We start from the raw sequence: 22,409 nt of genomic DNA, 5'->3' as shown, positions 1-22,409 counted from the left end.
CTACCTGTCTCATCGGCAACTAGATTTAGCTGTAAGAGGGCGAGGACTCAGACGTCTCTATTCTTCACTCTGTCTGTCACTGCGCTGATAAACACGGACCACAGAACCGGAGGCCGGCCTTAGCTGGGTTGTCGCTGCCACATCTTTTCTGTGGAAGCGTTTTAAAAAATAAGATGCCAGAAAGCGAGGATGTGGAGCGGGTCATGCAGTGTTTTGTTTATGGTGGCAAGCGCTGATATGTCTGGGTCTGATGTTTTCCTTTGATCATTTACAAGAAGAAATGGTTTATAAGACACCCCTTTCCAAACTTTAGCCTCATTTTCAGCAGCATCAGGCTTTTTTGGGATACTGGAACAATTGAAATGTAGCATCAAGGAACACATTGCTAAAACAGAGACATAGCAAGTCCTGTTTGCTGCAAAACATTAATGGGCAACAAAGCTTATTAGTACACTTAAATGGCCTAGTCAAAGTCTAGCCATCTATGAAAATAGATGAAACCAATTTTAAGTCATGCCAAAGATACTTAGGTGCAGAATCTGTGAAAATATTGACATTAATAGAAGCTTTCTATTAGTCTGACTGAGCTTGACTAAAAAACTCCAGATGTACCAAGCTGGTAAAAGCATACCGAAAAAACCAAAACGACTTGGATTGTACCTACAGCAAAAGGTTGATCTGCAAAGTATATGCTCCCCGGGACAGAAAGCAAATGCACGGCACACATTTCAAATGTTCAGCATGTCACACAACAGCCCGATAAAACATCCTGAAGTTCACGGATGTAAAGTTAATGTCAGAATAAACGTGTGTTCTCACTTCAGAATGTCACATTTTATTTTGGTCTTCTTGGAGCTTTGATTTTATTTTGTTCTGGAGGAATTTTAGCCCTCAGGTGGCTTCAGTGGAGGCTTCATGCGGTGTGACTGCATCTGTTATTTTTAAGGCGACACATTTTAGATGTTCTGCCCTGAAAATCTCTTGGATATGACCGGGGTGTGAAGTGCAGCCGATCGCTTGCAATCTTTTTTTTCTTTTTTTTGCACACCTTGCTCCCTCGCTCCATTTTTCATTTTTTATTTTATTTTTAAGAACCGCCGCCTGTCTTTGAGCCCGCTTCCTATGTTACATCATCCTGGTGTGTGATGTTTCACCCAAACATATTACGAAATTCTTTCTCTAATAAATCCTTCAGTCTTGTCTTTGTGTGCACTCTTCTCTTTTACCTTCTCCTGTTTCTGCAGGTGACTCAAACCTGGTGTTGCCAGGGTTTTATGTCCGGCCTAGATGGGGTGTGTGTGTGTGTGTGTGTGTGTGTGTGTGTGTGTGTGTGGGGGGGGGTAGATGTAAGGAGACAGAACCCTGTCTGTGTCTCAGCTGAAAAGGGCCAAGAGTGGATTTATGAAACTTTCAACATCTCCAAGGCTTCATGCAGACACATAAATATCCCTGTGTCCCTGTGCAACATGTAAAATATCTATCTATCTATCTATCTATCTATCTATCTATCTATCTATCTATCTATCTATCTATCTATCTATCTATCTATCTATCTATCTATCTATCTATCTATCTATCTATCTATCTATCTATCTATCTATCACAAATGTCTGAAAAGTGGACAGGTGAACTTTATTTCTGGTTAATTAGATTTACTGTAATAGGCGGCGGGGGTAAACCCAGGAAGACTGAAATCAATTATCAATTTAAGGGTGTGCATACTTACGCAATCAGGTTGTTTCAGCTTTTATTATGTTTTAAATTTTTACCCTCAAAAAGGTGAAAAATGTTCTTAAAGCAGTTATCTCTCTGTAGGAAGCAAGGCACTGTGTTGTGTGAACATTTTATTGTGTAGATATAATGTGTGATTAGAATCGACTTTAAGATCAACTTCATATCATCATGACCAGAGGAAGTCACTGCGATGAGATATCATCATAAAATAAGTTTATTTCATGATAACTCGCAGAACAATTTTGGGGAAACTGTTGTGACTGAAATATGAAGACAGGGAGACTTTAAGTGGTTTTTAGTGTACAAATGAAAAATAGACTTGAATCATCCTTTTATTTGATGTGAAAAGAAAAGCAAATGAAAAACCAAACAGAAATATCCACAATGCTTGTTGTGCCATCGTTCCACATGTGAAGCAAATTTCTGAGCAACTCGGTTTATTTTAAACCAGATCTCCGACGAACATCTTGTTCTCAGCTTTGAAATGCACCAAGGGCTTAGTGACGGCCAGGCGGCGTCCATGAACATGACCTGGTTTAGAAACTTTGTTGTAGACTAACGAGCCACAGGACAACACAAAGGACTGTTGGGTCCAACGTGACGATGATCACGTTTCACCACAACTATGTTAGCCTTCCTGTCTGAGATGCACAGTAAGGAACATTGTTGTCTTTCTGCTGCCTTCTGGTGCTAACTGTTGCTTTGGTCTTCTTATCAAATAAATAGAGATTTACTCCCAAATGTTAAAGTCTCTTCAGCTTAATTTTATGTAATGATTTTATTGGTGTTGATGCATCAATACTGCCTCTAACCGTAACCCTGGCTAACAAGTTTAGCATTTTAAAAACACATTCTTCTTCTATACAGAAAACTCCTGTTATTATCTTCAGCTGTCACTTTCTACATGTCATATTAAATAATTCTGTATATTCTTCAGTGTTGGTATCAAGGCGTTGGTTGTTTGTACCTGTAATACTTTATCGGCTGGTTCTGCTGTTCTTTATATCTCTCTTTGCAGGTGTAGAAGCAGACTCAGATAATGTTATATTGTCTCTCCTTTTCCTCTCCTCTATTGTTTCACCTTTTCTCTGTTTTCACATTTTGTCTTTTTTTTTCTTCCTTTCTTTTGCTTCTACCTTCTCGTTTTTGTGTCCGTTAAACATGAAGAAGTCCCAGCATAACTTCTAATAAAGCTTCTTGCGTCTATAAATCAAGCGGAGCTCTATGGCGAAAGCAGCAAGGCTCCACTTGTGAAAGTAAAATCTGTTTGGACTCTCTTTGGCATTAAGACAACAGTTAATGCTACACTGCCAGACAAGACACAAAAAAAACAGAAAATAAAAATAAATAACACATTCTTAGTAGAGCTACAATGAAACTCAAATCCCCATCTCATTATGAAACAGTGACGGCAGCATCATGATGTGGGGATGCTTTCAGCAGGGTCAAGGAAGCTTATCAGAGCTGATGAGAAGAGGGATGGAGCTAAATGCAGAACAACCGTAGTAGAAAAGCTGGAAGAAGCAGCAAAACAGTCAGAGAAGATGAACGTAATTCACTGATGCAAACGACTCCAAACATACAGCCAGAGCTACACCAGAATCAGTTAGTTTCAGTTTGTCTTGCAAAGAAGAAGGGGGAAAAATACCTTCCTCTAGATCTGCAAGGCTGCAGGAGACATACTGCAAAATGCCTTGCAGCTGCAATTACAGAAAATAAAGTACTGAATCATAGGGGTTGAAAGAAAATACGTGCCACTTTGAAACATTAGGATGTGAAATCCCAACAGAAAATCCAAGCAGCAACATGTAGGAAAGTTTAGGGGTGCAAATATTTAGACTATTTTAGGATCTGCTGTATTTGTTCCGTCTTTGAACACAAACACAGTTGGCTAATTACAGCAATGACCTGTGGAAATGGCCGGGCTCACAAACAAGCAGGAGAGTTGATAAAACGTGTGGTTCTATTATCCGCAGCACTGCTGCAGCTTGTTCTATGTACACATAATAACCCGAGGTTTGTCAGTGAACCTGCCTGCTTGTAAATTGGTTGAAAATAATTAGCCTTTGCCGTGTTGTTTGGCTTGGATGAAAACCCGCTGCTTATCTCGTAGCATCATTAAACAACGTCCTGTTTTCGCACCTCTGTCAGGAGGTTCTGGTCTCCATTTTAACGGCGTTCAGATTCTTTATTGTTTTTCCATGGCTCAGATCCATGTAAAGCTGCTGCAAATGAGGTGATCATTAACTCATTAAAGTCTAATGAGTTGTAATTACAAGAAAGAGGGAAACATTTTAGATTTACCTAATAGCCAACAGTCAGTGTGTCTCAAATGTGGCCTCATTTGCTTTAAACTGTTGTTGTTTTCAAAGATTAATGGAGATGGATGCACATGTTCCATAACTTTCTTCCTGGAGAACCTCTAGTTGTTTGGCAAACATCAAAATTCTTCCCCCATGCAGGAATAAAGCAACATAGATGGTCACACAGACTGAAGTTTCCAAAGCAAGCATCAGTTTAATGAAAATAATCCTGGAGCCGATAAAAGGCCCGGTGAGTGCAGAGAAGGTCGGGAAGCTCTTCATATTAATCCAAGTCCTTCCTGATTACATCTGACTTTCAAATTAGGTTTAATTGCATTGAAATCAATTATTAAGCAAATCCCAGGCTGTTTGAAAGAAGGGTTTAACCATGGAAAATTAAACCAGATCTTTATCCTTACTGAAGTTCTGAGGCTTAACTACTGTGTCTGTTTGGGGGATGGAGGCAGTAAGGGGTACTGGGGAAGACTTTCTGGGTGTTCGGTTCCTGTATGTCCAAAAGAAGAGCAGAAAGTTACGAGTTTGGACTCCGGCAGTGCTGCGCCTTGCTCCTGGTCCTGTTTTATAGTTTTTATGGACAGGATCTCATGAGTGCAGTCTTCTCACAAACCTCAGGGCCTCTTTTTTGCTTGTTGCAAATGAAATGGTTCTGTTGGTACCTTCAGGCCCTGAACTTGAGTGTGCGCTGGAGCGGTCTGTAGCAGATCGGGAGACGGAAATAGTGAACTGCCCCCTTCAGGCTGGGCGATTTTGGTAAGGTTTCACATGTGAGGATGGATGGATGGATGGGTGAATATAACTGATAATTGAACCTGTGTCCTTTTTTTCTGAACTGCCCTCGGCTAACTTTTCCTATATTGTATAAACAGCACCTCTTCTTTTTACAGTAATATCACCTGCTCCTATAGCGCAACATCAAGATGGTTTATTTCCTCTTTTCACGTAGTAAATAAAAAGATGCCTCCCACAACTCTTGATATCCCGTTAAACACTTTGCTACCTAAATGTGACAGCGATGCTGTTTTAAATACTAACAGGTTGGGGCTACCTGTTACCCAGGCAATAAAAAAAAACATGCCTTTGCACCTCTTTGGAGAATCCAAACAGCGTTTTTCTGAGAGCAAATAAAGTTTGCAGTGAGAAAAATGTTGCAGTCGGGCTCATTTTTGAAAGGGATGTAAAATGTAAGCAGCACTGGAGTTTTGGTGGAAAGTAGCTCTTTCATCTCTTCAGAGAGAGCGGCTCTGTGGATGGGAGGCATTCTGGGTCAACTTGGGATCACTTTGAGTTGCCCTAAACATTTAGTCCATGCCCTGTAGTGCTTCTTGCAGAACTGTGCAGAGGTCTTTTTACAGCCACTCTGCAGACATACAGTAATCGCGTCTTAACATGTTTGGTGCATAAGGAGGAAAAAAAAAAGAGCTGGACTGCTTTGTTCTGCTGGGTGTGTGTTTGGCATTCTGTAGCAGGGCTTTGTGCTCCGCACTGCAGTGGGACACACTTATATGACATCCATTTTTTGCTAATTATGTTTTCCAAGCACATATTTCATCTGCTGCTCGCTGTTCCCTGTCCACACTTATCACATCCCCATCCTCCATCCCCATACCCCACTTTAATTCCCCAGGACTGCGCAACCAGCTTGTCTATTACCTTCATTCAAAAGTGTGGAACAGAAATTAAATAATAGAGGTTTTTATCAGCTATCAGTCCAGTATGGCATTACTTAAGGCTGATGGGCTTTTTGGAAATTAACACAAAGAGTGTGTGAGCCTTAATACTCCAGCGTTTGTTCGAGTGTTGCCTATTTCTGTTTTTCCCTGAGAATCTCTTCATCTTGTTTCCACTTATTCTTTCACCGTGTCAGAAAAGATATGAGGATGAAGCTCTGCATGTTCTGTGGAGGAGGAGGAGCGGGATACATTATCTTGTCTTGTCGTTGCACATCAAAGCATTTTATTCATTTAATTAAAGAATTGTCAGCATGTTACCTCCTTCAGATTGAAATGAAATCAGTTGTAACTGAAAGCCTTTGGATTTTTTTTTCTTTCCTAATATCAGGCGGCGTTTGAAGTATCAAGCTGCAGTTTCTATGAACCCCACTAACTGGTCGTGATGCGCCTTTGTCACTGCTCATAGATTTTGATGGGTCATGGTTGATGACAGGATCCCTCAGGCAATTGCTCCGTCTGCAATCCCCGGTGTGCTGCGGTTTCTGGTGGCTGTGTTTCCTAAAATATTTGTGCGTCTGGGTTGACAGGTGCACAGCTGCACAGCTCCTTGGCATGAGTATTGTCCCGACAGATGCTGCAGCCGGTCTGGGTGCATTTGCAGGAGACGGATAATTTTCTGGCAGAGTAGATGCTGCAGATGCCTCTGATTGCTGATGCTGGATCAGGAAGGAAATTCCTCCATGACGAGGGCGTCGGATCAGCAGTTGGAGGCTACTGGGCCGAGCTGGTATGCTTTGGCTGCGAACAGGCAAACCGTATCCATGTTGGACACCCAGGACACAAAGGCTGAGACACACACACACACACACACACACACACACACACACACACCAGGGACAACAAACCTGGATCCAGTTCCAGCCCGTCGGGATGATTGTAGATGATGAGTGTTGCTATCTGCTGGCTGTGGTGACAATTTGCTCGCCTTGCTCCCATGAAACTCTAACCTGCTATTGTGCATCAGAAACATGCCTTGCAATGGCCTTCAAGGAGTTCTGAAAAGGAGGAGTTTGTTTTGCAAAACAAAGGACAACTCACCCCCCCCCCCCCCCCCCCCCCCAGTTAGACTTTGAAATATATATATTTTGAGAGTTAACTCTCACCCACATTCGGGTGATCAAAACATTGTTCCTTTAAGCCAAGCCAATAACAACCCTAACGACTCCTCGTTACAGAGGAGTGGACCAGTTTCGGTTCAATCTGCATGTTATCTAAGCCATTACAAGGCCTTTGTTTGGTAATGGTATAAAGCTTGTTACTCCACATTACTCCAGACTTTTTGAATTGAGAAAGCTTCCTGGAGAGGAAGCGAAACGTCTTCAACTACGGAAAACAAGTCCAGTTGCTTTGTTTTTTACTTTTTTTTGGAATGACCATGACCTGATGACTGAGAATCTTCACCAGCGAACAAATTAATAAACCAATTCTGAATGGGATTGTTCCAGCCAAGTCAAGTAGTATTGTATTTTTATAGATAATTAAATTTATACATTAAATAAAACTAAATGTTTTACCCTGGTTGCCCTCTTTATCAGTACACCTCACAAGTGAAAGGTTTCAATGGGCCTGTAGAAGTACCTTAACTCTTCATGGAGTGGTTTCAACAAGGTTACAGAAGGATTCTTCAGATTTTAGTGCATAATAATATGGTCATGTCACACAGCTGATGAAGTTTTATTACATTCTGCATCCATGATTTGAATCCGCCAATCAAACTCATCCAGATGGTGGGAAACAGATGGACTGTAAGGAAATCCCATCACTGATGGACATTGTGTCCCACTCCATGCATAGAGCTGTTGCAGAGCTGGAGAGCTTCAGTGACAGACGGCTGCAACCCAGATGCTCTAAGGAGCACTTCTGCAGGTCCTTCCTCCCAGCTGCTGCCAGATGTTATTATCTTTGCTGCTCACAACAGACTCAATTCCTGCCTTGTCATTGTAGTGGTCTCACAGATTCTGATCCAATCATTAACCCTTTACACTGTCCCCAGATGCTAAGGTAACTTGCACACACCTTAGCTACTTCACTATCATACACATTACATATCATTTTCTATTGTGTTATGTAACTAAGCTGGAGTCTTTTCTTTTTTGTGTCCTGTCTGGTAGTATAGCATTAATGATTATTGTCTTAATGCCAAAGAGAGTCCAACAGATTTCACTTTCACAAGTGGAGCCTTGCTGCTTTTTCTATAGAGCTCCGCTTGATTTATATATGCAAGAAGCTTTATTAAAAGTTATGCTGGGATTATTTCATGTTTAATGGACACAAAAACAAGAAGGTAGAAGCAAAAGAAAGGAAGAGAAAAAGATGAGACAAAATGTAAAAAGGGAGAAAATATGAAAAAATAGAGGAGAGGAAAAGGAGAGACAATATAACATCCTCTGAGTCTGCTTCTACACCTGCAAAGAGAGATATAAAAAAGAACAGCAGATAAAGTATTACAGGTACAAACAACCAACGCCTTGATACCATCACTGAAGAATATACAGTATAAATTAATACGAGGTGTATAAAGTGACAGCTGAAGATAATAACAGGAGTTTTTTGTATAGAAGTGAGTCTGTTAATACCTGAATCCAAGCACCTGTAGGTGTTTGTGAGAGTGCGCTGGTGTCTGTGAGGTTTATCCGCGAGAAAAATGCTCAATAGTGGTTGCGAGGTTTACTAGTTATCCTTTTTTAAACTCTCTGTGTCCTCCAGAACCCCAGAACATTTATTGGGTTGTCTGTGATGTAACACTAATTGCTTTGCATTATAAATGGAGAAGTATTTTAAGCCAGCGATGACATTTCTGCAGGCTAGTGGATATTTGCTTGTTTGCTTGTCTTGTCACTGTGAAGCTCTAACAATGACACAGAGGTGAAATAGTAAAGCTGCTTGTAGCACCAGGTTGCTCAGCTAAAAGGAATTAAAATGTTGTGACGTTATCGTTGGTATAAGGGGGTGGATGTAAGATTTATAATAAAACTGGATGTTGGGTGTCTCCACACTTGGCTGTAAATATGTGAGAATAAATACCAAGCATCTGCAGTGCCGACTGAAATTGCGTAGGCATTTGGCATTTGACACTAAAAACCTGGCAGTGGGATGGTGGTGGAAGACAGAAGGTTTTTGAACATCATCTGTAGCCATAGGCAAGCTGTCAGGGATAAATTGCTAGTTTGTTGTCATCAGCAGTCTGACGGCTGGCAACTCTCCCTTCTGGGATCCCAGGTTTTCAATTAGAATATCTCTGCACACTTGTATACAAGGACTCATTCAATGGCACTGGGTTGTATTATTGCATAATTAATGAATCAAGGGCATATGTGTAATAAACCTGCATCTTTGCCATGTGTACCTTCCTAATAAAACAAATAGCTTTGGTGAATTTAGACATTGTCTCGTTAAAGAGTGACATTTCTTAAATGGTAAATTCATTCTTGCCTTCCTTTCTTGTCTCGTGTAAATGTTGCGGTGCATTATTTTACATTTGCTTTGCATTCTCCATCCCTCCTGAGAGTCCATCTGTTTATTTAACTCCCACACACAGACAGCCACTAAGACAATGGAGATTGAAAAAAAAAAGGGTAATAACCGTCAGGAAACAATTTGTTTATACCATGAGATGATATTGTTGGAAGAATGATCAAGCGTTTTAAAAGTTTTAATCGCTTGACACCAACCTTGGCTCACTTGGCTTACTGGGTGCTTATTGAGCAATTTATGTATTTCTGGATATTCCTCTTTGTACAATCTCCTTTTTATTTAAGGTAATACGAAAACTATGAACAATAAAATTAACAATAAAAGTTGATGTCTCAGCTGAGACATTAACTCAGTTTTAATTGTTTGTAAAGCGCTCTCATCCCAAACAGTAGGAGTCACCACGGGGAAAATAATACCACTCCACAACAGGAATGACATTTGGAAAGATCAGCTATTTTCATTGAAAAGTCGGTTCCTCTACATTCATAGAACAACGGTTGCTCCACTGATGACCTTAAAGGAAAAATAATATACTGACACCCAGTGGTTAAAATCGGAACAACACCTACTCAACGCCTTCTGGGAGGCCAGCCATTTCTCAATGGTTGGTTGCTGCTGTGAATCCCCACTTGACTTTTACTCCCTCAGGACAGATCTATGATGATGTATTCTGTTTTAGTTCTGGTCCGCTGCTCCTACTGGCTTCTTTTTAGCAGGCTGTTGCTCTTTTGCCAAGATAAAATACCAAATAAGATAAGATGGGCTTTATTGATCTCATGTTGGAGAAATTAACTCAAAATGCTGCGCTTTGTGCTGGGAACTATGGGAACTCTCATCTGATTGGCTGAGAAATAAGAATGATTTAGGTTGATTTAACAATAAATTTCTTACCTTTTGCTGCTTTAAGTCTTACAGACGTGGGTTTGTAAGTCAGTAAAAATCAGATTAGTAATATTTAGATATATTCCCCAATTTGAGTATATTAATTAGAGTGTGGAGTAAGTACCTCTACTAGCGGTGTAAACTGCCATTTAAAAAAAAAAAAAAAACATCAATCTTTCACATCATCTTGTTGACAGTTGCATTGTTATGGGTAGAAGAAAAAACAGGTAATGTGAAAAGATAAGAAAAATAAATACATTTAAAGATTTGTTCACAGAAATATTAATCTTGGTGATTTTGCTCACAGCCTAAAATGTATTTTCTTTCATTTCTACGTGTCGATTGAAGACGCTGCTGCTGTAAGTTTGGTGATCGCTTTGTTTGCTTGTTACTGTAAAAAGTAATTCAGAGAGGTGAGGTTTTTCCCCCAGTTCTGTCCTCTCTCTTAAAATTTAGCTTCTGCACATGGCGTGTATCTCTCCATCTTAGTTTCTATTGCAGTCATTATTATTATAACTAATATAGGTTATTGTTCAGTACCTGCTGTTTTATAAATGCTTTGTAATAGTTGTTTTTGCAGGACTGGGCTCGTCAGCAATGCACCTCAGGTCAGCTCAATGCTACCGTCAAGTTGCTCCCCCACAGCCTCTCCGTTTAGTTTCCACTCCCATAACGCTGCTGTAGCATCTTAAGCAAGACTCCCGCTACCTGAAATTATACAGTAATGCACTCCAATACCTAGCTATAGCTTCTTCATGCTGATTTTGATTTGAAGATTTGTAGTTTACTGGACAAATGCTGGTCCAAAGCAACTGTGTGTTTTCTCATTTAAAATTCAATATCCAATAGTGCTAAAAGTGAATGGAAAAGTCATTTAATTGCTTATTTGCTCGTTCTTGTTTGTTTAAACAGCCAAGCTGCTTGGACAGCGCAATGCACAAAGATTTGCGCCTCTGGCAGATTTCTTCTGTTTTACACTATTAAACTAACTTTAATATTAGACAAAATAATCTGCTATCTTTGGCTAATTGAACTCATATTCCAAAACGTGGTAAATCATTTTGTAATTCTTTATTGAACATTTTTTACATGGCGAAGAGTGGTTTGTATAGCTTTGCCTTAAAAGAAAAGCAATTTTCATTTAAGAAGTAGTTTTTGTTTAAACTCATGTTATCTTTGTCTGATTTTAAAATTTATTAAATGATATAAAACACACAAACTGAAAAAATATATAAGGAGGACATCGTTTTTCACAGCACTATGCTCTATTAAAAAAAAGGTTTTTGGCTGTTTTTCAGCATTCGTGGTTGATTCCATAATTCCTCCCATGCCTTCTCTTATTGCATTTGATGCTGTGAAGAGGAACAGCTGGAGGAGACGGGGACACGTCTGCGGCGTATATATGCAGACAGAAGAATCTGACCTCGCTGATCCAGCTGTCGAGGTTTTCTCTCTCCTTCAGAGCTGTAGAGCAGAATTAAGTCCAGGGCCAGACCACATTTACTATGGATGGGATATATCCAGAAGGGGAAAAATGTGATGTGAGGAAAAGTGGAGACCGAGAAGGATTGATGGTGGAGAGAAAATGACCTGGACCGGCAGATTTGAAGCAAATGCAGCTTGGTGCAGAAATCGTATGAATGAAAAGAGAAAAGCTGGAGAAGGAGATAGAATGAGGAAGAAATTGGGAAGGTACAGTATATGGAGAGCAGTTCTTACAGATGGTGGTTGCTTAGATTAGCCCTTGGGATATGGAACTCAGCATAGTCAGCAGTACGGCAGCTCCCAGATAGGCAGGCTGGGAACTCGCCTCTGATTCTCCAGGCCTGGAGGAAGAGCGATCAATATCCTGTCAGTTCTATAAACGAAGGAGTGATGCCTCCATCTCCCCCGGACGTGCTTCGTTCCACGTCCTGTCATTTCAATTTCCCTGTCCCCATACCCAAGCTGCACGTGGAACAGAGATTAAGCATGCTTATGTCTCAATTTATCAATTTGTGCAAAAGAAGATTGAGTGTGGAACGGATGGTAACGCTCCCTGCAGCATGTTGTTCATAGAACTTACAGGGAGTTAAACGAAGGGTGGAATTATTTATCCACAGACTGTAAAAAAACTCACAAGAAGCATTCATTTTAATATATATGTCACTTTTAGAAACCCCATCTAAAAGACTGGGTTTTATACGTATTTTTTCTTTGATGCTTCTCTGTTTTCTCGACTATTCTGATTTTCTTTGAAATAAAAATCATTTTAGCAACGTTTAAAGGGCGTCTTTTGCGGGGCCACATTGCGCAGTAATCTGACCTCATGCCTGTCTAGCAGTGCATCATATTTTCTAGCACTCGTGTGAGGGGAAGCCAGCCATTCTCAGCTGACTTGGCGATGAGTGCCAAGGACGGCTGACACCACCTCCCTCACAGCTGTGGAGGCTCTGTGCACGCTACAGCTGCAGGACCGGGCTCTCTCCCATGAGAAAATGATAGGCTATTACCGCACACAGCACGGCGGCAGCTTTTCCACACCTCGCCCCTTACTGTACATACATATTAAAACAAGCATATTTATTTTTATGGGGTCCCTGCATATTTTACTCCCAGTCTGAGGCCCTGCAGTCATTCTCTGAGTGCAAATGTCATTTTTTTTTATTGGTCTTGGCGTGTCTGTGACTGGACAGCGGGGAGATTTCAGCAGGAATGCTTAGGTCAGATGTCTTCCCCTGTCAGATTTTGAGGAATTGTGTTTTAAACTCTGGCGTGAACGTCCACAGCGCAGTAAATATTCCCTGCCTGGCCGCTGTGTGACACATAATGTCACTCAAAACTCCTCATAATCAAGGCTGCTGCTCAGGCCAACACCGAGCAGCAAGCTCACTGGATCACACGTGCTCTGCAAACAGTGAACGGCCACACATAGTAAACACGGCTCCCGGGGGGGGAGAGTGATTACATCTGCAGCCAGACTGCACTGTTTGCAGCGTTAGGACTCCTACAAACTTACTGTATGATCCCCGCTGATCAGAAACAGCATCGTTCTCCTGACTCACTGAGAGAAACGAGGTCAGCCTCTCTGGTAAACGAATGATGACAGCCATCTTGCCTTTCCTGTGGCCACCGTTTAGAGTTGGCCGTCCAGTTGGCTGTGCGTGGTTCCCCAGGGAGAGGGAAGGAAACAAGCGTGTAATGATGAGCAGTAATGATGTAATCTAATTATGTTTGTCTTGTTACACAGTGCGTCAATGAAGCCTTGATTAATTCAATTTGCAAATGGGAGGAACAAACTGTCTTGTTTTTGCTGCCTGTGTCCCTCCTTGCTTCGTTCTGCTTTTAGTCCACATTCATAGGTTCTCCTCCAGTGGTCAGTAATATTTTCTCTTCTCATCATAATCTGGAATTGCTTTGATCATCTGGACTCATGGTTTAATTTTTCCTTTCATTCCTGAATGTTTCTGGGTCAGCTGGTAAAATGCGCAACAGATTGGATTTTTAAAATGTTTTATTTATTGAAAAATATGAACCTTTTAAATTCAGTTTATTGATCATTTACATTCAGTTTCATCCAAATGAATTATAAAATTGCTATATTTCATTCATTCAATTCCAAAATAAGGAGACTGAAAATTAAGGGGACCAAGCAACAGCTGGTGTTATTCTGACAGAAAGTTCTAATAATTTAAACAATACTGAAACAATCTGATCCAAATGATGAAAACAGAAGAAAATATGGTTTGTGAGGAATAAATTAGGACTCATCCAGATAAATTGCCACTACAACGGCTAAGGTCACACTAAGGTCTGTTCTGTCTTAAAGCTCGGACATTTAGTCTGGCGCTCCTGGCTGTTGATTGAACATCTTGGTGAGCTCCAAAGATCCGTCTGATGCCTTCAGGAAGGAGATTGTAGCAGCTTCTGAGTCTGGTCAGAGATTTAAAGAGTTCACCAAGAGATTGGAAATCAGCCATTTTACTGACTTTCCTAACAGCGGCCAACATGCCCAGGTCTGGCTTTCTAAGCTCCAGCAACTTAGAAAGTTCATGTCTGTAAAAACAGAAGAAAATGTTGGCATAAACCAAAAAGAGCGTTCCAGCAAGGGCGACCATAAAGGATGGAGGTGGGGGTGTCATGGTTTTGAGATGGTGACTCAAAACGCACCAGTAAAGCCACCAAGGACTGGCTGAGAGTAAAGAAATGGAAAGTCCTGGCCTAGTCAAAGCCCAGAACTCATCCAGACGCTGTAGGGTAACTTTCAACGGGCTGAACATGCAGGAAACCCCTCAAACATCTCCCAGCAGGAAGTGAGGAGTGGAGCAAACGTTCCTCTCACCCACGTCACAGATGGTGCATGGAGACAAGAAGACACTGGCCGTTATGGGGGAGGGTCTTCTAACCTGTTCCTCAGTTAAAAAAACACTTTTATGCTTGATATTTTCTGTTTAATGAGTAAAACAAGTTTAACTTTTGTTAACGAAGTAGAATTAAATCACTTTTTTCTGACATTTTCACATTGTTTTAATGAAGAACTAAATTCTTAATGGGGCGCCCTATTTTTTTCATGACTGTAATGTAAACAGTTATTACACACACTGCGATATAGTAGCTTATGACAAAATCACATGGAAAACAGAACAGGAAAAATCTGATTTCAAATACCATCTTAAGCCCTCTGCCATTTGTCTGATTGTTCAGTGTTGCATGATGGAAAGTTTAGTGGAAGGTAAATGTGTCGTAAGAAAAAAAGGTGCATCCAGACGTGGACGATTCTGGTTTGATTAACAAATTACTTAATTGTAATGTTCACTCATGTGCTCATTTTAGGAACATAGAAGGCAGGACTCAGGTGTGGCTCCTGGACAAAGTTCTACTGCAGGATGTGTGAAATTGAAAAACAATCTTTTTAAACACAAGCGGTAAAGTACCTTATACGTTTCTACCTGGGAGGCAGAAGTAGAACGGCAACCAGAAGCCCATCAAGCTAGCACTGTTAAAGATCCCCCTAAAGGTGAAGCTGATTAGAAAGTTCATTTCAACTCTTACCTGGAAGGATCTGCATCAATCTGGGGTTTTGCACTATGAAGCGGCCGTTGTTACTTTATTAATCGATTTAATAATCACAGTTTAGCCGCTGAATCAAATCGATTCAGCAACAGGTTCTCACCTCTGGCTGTGAGCCATAATCATCAAAATTACTCAAACATTTTAAATCTGTCACTCTTCTGCTTTTCTAATCAAATTACAGAAACAAGTATTCACTGAGTTACCCTTAAATTAATTATGTTTTGCTTAAAATAAAATATAATGAGGACATAACAAATAGAGTTAGACAAACTCGTCATCACGGGAGTTTCAAATGTTGCCGTTTGAATCTAACTCAACTGACTCATCGTGTCTTAAATGCCTGCCGGGCAGAAACGTCTTCCTGCATTTGTATTAATACCCTAATATCTCCAAGTCTGGGAAAATGTTGGAAAACATGTCGAAACCACATTACTACAAGGTATTAATAAAGAATCTGTGCCCTTGCGTGAGCTTATGCAACAGCTTTTACAGATCGGGTGGAACTTTTGGCATCATTCCTCACACTGAAATGGAAATGAAACTAGCAGCCATTCCCTCGTAAGTCACACTGTTGGGAGAAAAGTGACCCCTCTTGTGCGAGATTGAGGCACTAAATCAGCCGGCGGACATCTCCTACCCTGCTCATCTGAAGACGCTCATGGAGAGCCATCATTCACGCTGGGCAGCAGGCACTTTGATATTCTGCGGACCTTCTCTTTGCCGCTGCAGCTCTGAACACGTGTTTCTGCTTTGCAGTCCTGTTTGATCTCCGCTTCTGACAAAGACTGGGGAAAAAAAGCTCAGGAAATCCATATTTGCGCTGTTACATTAGTGTGAAGAGGCGTGAAAAGCGCACCCTCCCACCCTGACACGTCGGCCATGTTTGGGTTGTTACACCATGTCCTGCTACACGCTGCAAGGCCAGCTTCTCAAAGGTTTCCGTCGAGCCTTTTACCGGCAGATAACCCGGCTTTTCAAAATGAAAAGACAACTCCAGGCTGGTAAAATGCTCCCTGCAAATGTAAGCATTTCGTCTCGTGTTTAAATATTCAATGCTGTGCAAGATCACCTTAAAATAGGACTACCCTCTCTGGCAGCTTTATTGGATACACACTGCCTGACCAGTTTGGACCTTTTTTTACCATCAGAAATCCCTTAATTTCTGCTGGCATAGATTCAAAAGGAGGTCTAAACGCCCTGAGAGACTTTGGTCCATATTGATATGATGGAGTCATTAAGTTGCTCCAGATCTGATGGCTGCTACTCATTTGACATGGATTTAATATCTTTTGAGAAATTTCTATCAGTAACAAACTTATCGGTTAAATTAAAATAATCTCCCATCTCAATGTGCCGGGGGTCTGAATATATTTGGTCTTAACTGTGTGCATCTAGTCAAGAATACATTGGTTTTGAAACGCTACAAGGTTTAGGTTCCACTTTAATAAAGCTGTCATTTATGCGTGGGCTGAAAAGTCACGAGTCACACCATTTTTAAGGTGCATCTCTGGTGTTATTTGGACTATTTTTACTTCTGCAATGATCAGAGAAAAAGATTAGAAGTGGCTGCATGTACTAAGCTGCAGCTTCATTCACCTGCCTGTGATTTCAGCTGGACTCTCTCTGCCTGCAGCCAGCTCCAGTGCAGTAACTGCATCACTTTGATGGTTAGGCGTCATCGTTACAAAGGAAACTGGTTTCATTTGCTCGCTGCTGGAAAACTCACCATTTCATTTAAGTCCACCACCCTGGAAACAGCAACGGAGTCACTGAACAAAACTACATCTTCTCCAAATCTGAACATAAGAGAAAAGCCTTGTTGATTATCATGAGTGCATCACTCCAGCATCCTGTGGTGTCCACTGGGATAATTATACTCATGCAGTTGCAAAAAGTACTAAAAGTTTGTCCCTAAAAAGCATCTTTCATTGGCTCCTAAATAGAGCGCCGTTTAATGACGACGCTTCGCTCACTTTAGGTCCATGCCCCCCACAGAGGTGACACTGTTCATGTGGTGTAGGTAAAAATGTAACCACTTGTTTAATGAAGATTTATTACATAAATCCCCATAAAATGAAGTCTTTGTTTTTTTGACAGAGTTTGGACCAGCCGGGCCTGAGGTTCTGACGGTCTCTCCTCCTGTTTCCTCAGTCTCCAGAGAAAGGTAGGATTTCTTCCCCCGCCTGCCACGTCCCTCCTCCAGATGTCGTGATGATCTGCTAACATGGCGGTAAAAAGAAACTGAGAGTCTTTAATTGCCCGCGAGGATTTGCCAGCACTCTTCCCCCAATATCTCCTGCGTATTGTTCTGTTTGTTTAACAAGGCCCCTCAGTGGGGAAGATGCTTTAGTTCCACTATGCATTTAATTAAATCCCCACAACACAGCACTTGGAACAAGTCTGAGCCCAGAGATGATTAAGATACAGATGCAACAAGGTGGAAACCCTTGATTGACTGTGACGGTGAGTCTCTCTCTGTGACAGAGAAGGTGTCGCACCGCTAACCACCTACTTAAAGCCAGAATGCTGCAGCTCATGTGTGGCGTTCTGGCCTTAAACAGGAGCACAGCTTCAAGGAGCTAACTGGGACCTGAGCTGCAGATAATTTCCGACTTAAGATGAAAGCAAGTCTGTGGTGGAGGAGTCGTAGATGAAGGAATGTTGCGCATAGACTGAGAAAGAAGAGTGTTCTGCGGTGCTATGCTGAAATGGAGAGGTTCAGGAGGCCCTTTGTGCATGGATGGGTTCCACAGCAGGATACCAGTCATGGTGCTTTTAGACAGAGGGATGGAGATGTGTACGTCGCACTCTTCCCTCAGCAGACCGCTTTTGCTACCTGAGGATCCTGCAGCAGAGTTATAGCGTGTGATGCATTTAGGAGCGTGCAGAAGAATGACAAACTGCTCATTTCTTGTCAGACTTTCTGATCTGCTTCTGGCTGTTTCTGGAAAAAAAAAAATTCTGAAGAATCTGTGCGTATTTTACAGAACTTACTGAAGTTTATTTTCTTTGTGAGCAACAAGAAGTTTAAGTCTTCTTTAAGTCTGTCCTAAATGCTGCTGAACTCATTTTGTCAAGTCGTTAAGTGATTTTTACAGCATTTACTTATTTAGAAAGTTTGTTTTTCCTATTTGTTTTCTGAATTAAGAACTACAAAATATGTTTCTTTTTTTAATTGCAACAGCCAGTGGCTTCTGTTTTTTTTTTATTCAATTCAATTTTATTTATATAGCGCTGATTCATAACATGTCATCTCAAGGCTCTTTCTAAAGTCAGACTCCATCAGATTCTCCAGGTTGGTGAGAAAGTTTCCTCTCTAAGGAAACCCAGCAGGTTGCATCAAGTCTCTCCAAGCAGCATTCACTCCTCCTGAAAGAGCGTAGAGCCACAGTGGACAGTCGTCTGCATTGTTGATGGCTTTGCAGCAATCCCTCATACTGAGCATGCATGAAGCCACAGTGGAGAGGAAAACTCCCCTTTAACAGGGAGGAGAACCTCCAGCAGAACCAGAACCAGGCTCAGTGTGAACATCTGCCTCCACCCACTGGGGCTTAGAGAAGACAGAGCAGAGACACAGAAAGATCAGAAGCTCACATTGACCCAGGAGTACTTTCTATGTTAGATGGTAATAGAGGATGATCTGCCTCCCCTGATGATGTCACAGCTAACAGCACACCAGACCAGGTGTACCTTCTATGGGGAGAAAAATGACAGAGAACAAAAAGTTAAAAGCTGGAATAACAACAAACAATGCAGATTGGAAAGCAGTAGGAGAACTCAGCAGAGTGAGAGAAATAGACCCTGATGTCCTCCAGCAGCCTAAGCCTATAGCAGCATAACTATAGAGGTAGCTCAGGGTAACATGAGCCACTCTAACTATAAGTTTTGTCAAAAAGGAAAGTTTTAAGATTAGTCTTAAAAGTAGATAGGGTGTCTGCCTCACGGACCAAAACTGGGAGTTGGTTCCACAGGAGAGGAGCCTGATAGCTAAAGGATCTGCCTCCCATTCTACTTTTAGAGACTCTAGGAACCACCAGCAGACCTGCAGTCTGAGAGTGAAGTGCTCTGTTAGGAACATACGGGGTAATCAGAGCTCTGATATATGATGGAGCTTGATTATTAAGGGCTTTATACGTTAGAAGGAGAATTTTAAATTCTATTCTTGATTTAACAGGAAGCCAATGAAGGGAAGCTAAAATAGGAGAAATATGATCCCTCTTGTTGATTTTCATCAGAACTCTTGCCTCAGCATTTTGGATCAGCTGAAGGCTTTGAACTGCATTTTGTGGACTTCCTGATAGTAAAGAATTACAATAGTCCAGCCTTGAAGTAACAAATGCATGGACTAGTTTTTCAGCATCACTCCTGAGATATGAATATGATGCAAGTTTCTTTTAGCCTCTTTTAAGATGGGAAATACAAGAGAAACATCATAGTTTGAGATAATTTCTTGACCCACATGCAGAAAACCCCTGGAGACCGATATGAATTAAATAGTTTATTGAAAGGAGAGTTTCAGGGAGGAGGTCCGATAGGCGACAGCGGGTCCGGGGAACGGTCACAGGAAGGAGGAGATAGAGGTGAGTGGAGAGTAATGGTTCCCAGAGGAGATGAGATATTTTGTAGCTTACTGTCAGAGGGAAACGAGCTGAGACTGGAGGAGGTTAGCAGGACTGTGGAGCCACTGTCTGAGCCGGGGTGATGTGCTGCGGTTCATTGGAGGCCGGACAGACTTTCAGAAAGAGGGAGGCTGAGGAGCTTTAATGGTGCGGGTCACGGGGTGAAGATCCAGGAGAAATGGAGCCAGGAAAGTAGAGCTCTGTCTTCAGAGAGTCACCAGGAAGTGTTTCAAAAAGTAACCTTGAAACAGGGAGGACACAAAGGGCTGGAGGTAGCACTGAGGATGACACGCGGGCGATGAATGCCCGGCAGCCAGCTCCTTTCTGCTCCTCATAACGAGCCTGATGAGTGTCAGGCGTTAGATGCCAGCAGCAGCTCAGCGCCGTCCAACAACTGGACCTGAGAGCAGGGAGACCGCACAGACCCAGATACCTGACAGGAACACGCTGTTCAGGCGGGGGGGAGCCACTAACAATCCCAAACCTCCTCCTCTTCCTCAGAAAGGCTGTAGCATCTTCACCACCACTGACACGGGCACACACAAAACAGGTTTCACTGCGACGTGAAGCAACTTAGTTAACCGCTTAGTTTGTGGCGCACTGGCAAAAAACACCCAGCCAGGCTATTGGCCGTTTACTTCTAAACTCACAACTAACAGCACAAAGTTTCCTTCATTTCAACACCCAGACACACCAATCACGACTTGAAGAATCAACATAAAAGACAAACTGGATTCAAGCCTTAGGAATAAATGAGCCTTTTTCAATGAGACTGACCTCAGCGGTAAAATGACAGAACAATCAACAGGCTTAGAGCGGACGCTCAGTTGACCCAAAGCACTCTGTCCATATGAGTGAATTCATCTGTAATCAGTCCAGATCTGCCCTAATGGTGAGCGCTGATGGCCGCCCCAGGATGACCTTTGGTGTTTTGCTGCTTTAGTTAAACAGCTAAATGTCTCAAAGTGTTTCCAGTTCAGCAGAGCCCAACGGGTCTGGAGATTTCCTCCAGCAGCAGAACCTCCTGAGTCCAACAGAACCAGGGTCTGGGAGCCGAGCTCATCCAGGATTTAAACAGCCTTGCATATGACGCAAACCTTTTTTTTTTTTTTTAACAATGCACATTATTCGTTATTTAATCATCTTGAAAAGGGGGAAATGATTAATTGGTCGCAGTTTTTGGATCATCCGATGCCATTTTCACTGCCCCTGGATGGCACCAGTAACACAGACTTCATACAGAAATCCTATAATCAGGCTCCGTTTACATGATTATTACAGGCTTTTATAAAATAAAGATAATTTTTGCTTTTTTTATTTTGAAAAATAAAATGTTTGTAGTAAAATAATTGCATTAGATTAGTAAAAAAAAAAAAAAAAAAAAAAAAAGATTTATTAATTTAGTAAATATAGAGGAGCCTTAAGCAGCCATTCTGTCAGGATGGATCATAATTTGAAAAATGCGTCTCTACACTTTTTAGCTTCTTAAGGTTAGCACTGTTAGCGTACCTAAAGCGCCTAGGATTACTGAGTAATGACCAGAAAACATCTCATTTTCCAGCTTGTTCCAGTAAAAGGACAAAACTTTCAGCTTTCAGCTTTTTCTGCTGATATCTGATGTCCTGCTATAGCATGGACGTCAGACATCAGCAAGAAAAGAAGAAAAGAAAATAACTGTTCCCTTTTGAACAACTTATTACACCTCTTGTGCTTCCTATGACTTATTTTTAAATTTGTTTCGGGGGGGATCCGTGATCAGCCAATCACCCATCGGGGAAGGCTTGGCATAAAATCGTCTGATTTCGGTCATTTGCCGATTTTCTCTGAGCATTTCTAATAATTCAGAGATGTAGTTGTTGATTCCTGGTTCTTGTAGATCCAACTCTAACCGCTGCATTTAAATATTGTTCTTTTTCTCAGTGAAATTTAAGGGTTTTTTTTCTGTTTGGGTTCTCCTCTGCATGTCAAAGCAAAATGCAGCACTAACAGATAAAAGATCAAGCAAAATCATGTAAAACCTCCAAGTCTGCCTGCAGGGAAATTATTGTGCTCACACTTGTTGGTTTTTCTCTTTGGTTCTTTGACTTTGACATCTTTAGTGTAATCTTAGCTTCCCCTCTTTCTTCTTCCCTTTTTTGTTGTCAGAGATGTTTTATCTTTGTCCACACCTCTTTAATCAGCTGTGCTGAGGCTGTACCAGGGCAGGATCAATAGATTTCCCATGTAGCAGAAAAAAAAACGTGGGAACAAAAGAGACTGTAAGGCTTGTCGGTGTTCAGCATGATTAAAAGTGCAATTAGGCAGAAACAACGACGGAACGTCTAAAAAAAAGGGGGCTTTTCAGCGGAGGGTACATTACATGACATCCATACTGCAATTATTATTTATAGTATGTATGTGATTAATGGTTGATTTATTACTCAATAGATAATGAATCCATACAGGCGAACAACGTGACCGTCCATCCTGACCTGAAAGTTTCTCTATGGCCGCTGGCGGGTTTGCAGCTCAGTTCAAGAATAGATCGTAGCGGCTTGCTCCTTTCCCTGGCTGTCCTACTTGCTGAAAAATACTCGCTAATGCTTTTCTGTTAG

The 22,409-nt window shown here is 41.5% G+C and overlaps 1 protein-coding gene across 2 annotated transcripts in view; it reads left to right on the top strand.

Annotated features, from left to right (window-relative positions):
• The window catches only part of tspan9a (tetraspanin 9a), a 272,692-nt gene that overhangs the window by 45,795 nt on the left and 204,488 nt on the right, over positions 1-22,409 (top strand). For both annotated transcript variants that reach the window (XM_036126694.1, XM_021316710.2), the window contains exon 3: positions 17,294-17,360. The gene's annotated coding sequence lies outside the window, so the exon portion shown is untranslated. The remainder of the gene's footprint in view (positions 1-17,293; positions 17,361-22,409) is intronic.

Source organism: Fundulus heteroclitus, chromosome 2 (genome assembly GCF_011125445.2).
Source record: "Fundulus heteroclitus isolate FHET01 chromosome 2, MU-UCD_Fhet_4.1, whole genome shotgun sequence".
In the NCBI taxonomy this organism is placed as follows: Eukaryota; Metazoa; Chordata; class Actinopteri; order Cyprinodontiformes; family Fundulidae; genus Fundulus; species Fundulus heteroclitus.
This window is presented reverse-complemented; position numbering and strand designations above follow the sequence as displayed.